Consider the following 1,985-nt stretch of genomic DNA (forward strand, 5'->3'; position numbering starts at 1 on the left):
TTTTGTGCGTCTCTGTGTGTATTTTATTACATTCTGGGGCAGAGTGGGACACTGGAAACTTTTCAAACTGGAGTCACGCGACACTCAAACAAGTGAAATTAAAAATAAATGTGATGTGTTTTATTTTAGAAGAATTGCATTGTGTTGTTCTATCCTAGACAATTATATTCCCCATGTAATTAGGAAGTAAACTTTATTTAAAACGTACCTTTCACAGACAACAAGGGTCACAAAGACCTTTATAATAAAAACCAATAAAACAACACATGAGATCCTGAATCTAGCTGCAGGTTAACAGCTCGTCTAAAAAGACGAGTCTTCAGGTGTTTTAAAGGTTTTCACAGAATCCAAAGCTCTCAAAACTAAAGGTTTGGAGGGAGAGAGCTGCAGGAAAGGGACCAGGTCTTGGTCTGAAGACCTCAGAGAGAGACCAGGAGTGGGGGTGTGTATTAGATCCCGGATGACCATGCAAGGCTCTATAAATAGAGATTATAATGTTAAAATGCTCTCTAAAACCCACTGGAAGCCGATGAAGAGCCTTAAGAACCGGAGCGATGTGGATCTCCTGCTGGTCCCAGACTAAAGTCCTGATGCTGGATTCTGTACAACGTGCAGTTTGTCCATGGAGGAAATATTTCTCATATTTCCAAGTATTTTCTCTGCTGTACTCTGATGAAAAGATCTCCCAGGCCCCAGCCTTGCTCTCCGTGTGTGTGTGTGTGTGTGTGTGTGTGTGTGTGTGTGTGTGTGTGTGTGTGTGTGTGTGTGTGTGTGTGTGTGTACAGTGAAAGCGGGCGTCAGATTTCCTGCTTTGTTTTCACACTTTCACACTCATGAAATCTGATGCAAAGCAAAGAGAAGAGCTTCGTCATCCGATCCGTCCGGAGCCACCGAGGCACCGGCCAGGAGGTCATGGAGCGGGAGATCTGGAGCGGGGGTGTCACAGAGAAACCGGTTCCAATCACACAGGAACCAGTTCAACACACGTCCCATCATGGACACAGGACAGCTTTAAAGAAGAGGAAAAAAGAGAAATATATACACACACACACACATAGGCTACAATATACACAAACACGTATATATATATATATATATATATATATACACTGTATACACACATACAATATACACACACGTACATATATATAGACACCTACACACATATATAACATACACGATGTTAGGACACTGTTCTTGGAAAATGAAGCCTTCCTAATGTATGGCTTTATTCAGGGGGGAAGGAGTGTGACAACTTGTAGTCACCTGTTCGCTAGTATAGCGGAGCCGCCCCTAAACGCTAATGTACGATTGTTTTCCGGTGCGCGACAGCGAGGAGAGAGTCGTTCGAGATGAGCCAGGTCTGCGCAGAATCGATCACCGGCGATCGGCGCCCGTTGCATGCCGGTTAGATTTCTGTCCGACTTGATCCCGACTTGCTCTGACGTCATGCACACGTGGGCAACGGGAATCTCACGAGAGCAAGGCGGCCGCAGGTCTGAGACCAGGGGGCGCAGTTGCTTTTCACCAACTGCAAGAGCCCGGCGGACCCAGAGCATGCTGGGAAACGCCGGCTTCTCAGCTGATATAACACCTGATTGGTTTAAACCACGATGACGATTTATATAAACTTTTTATTGTTTTTGAATCGGAGGGATTGTAATTGCTATTTGTCTGATTTGAAGACTTATTCTGTCCAGAACATACGTTGTGTGGCTGATAGTGACGTTTAGAAGTCAGAGAAACTAAATCTGTTCAGATCACGGATCATCTCCAGTGTGTTGTTCATTAAAATCAGCAACAGATCACATGTAGAGCACTTTGCCAGCTACTCTTTCAGAATCAAAACAACTGGAGACAGTTTACAAGCTGATATGTGGGTCTGATTATAATTTTATTAAATCGGGATCGCACCACAGTCCTTTTTGTCACTTCCTGTCCAGCCTGAAGGCGGCTGGAATCGGATGGAAACTGTCCGACTTTCC

Source organism: Etheostoma cragini, chromosome 22 (genome assembly GCF_013103735.1).
Source record: "Etheostoma cragini isolate CJK2018 chromosome 22, CSU_Ecrag_1.0, whole genome shotgun sequence".
Classification (NCBI taxonomy): domain Eukaryota; kingdom Metazoa; phylum Chordata; class Actinopteri; order Perciformes; family Percidae; genus Etheostoma; species Etheostoma cragini.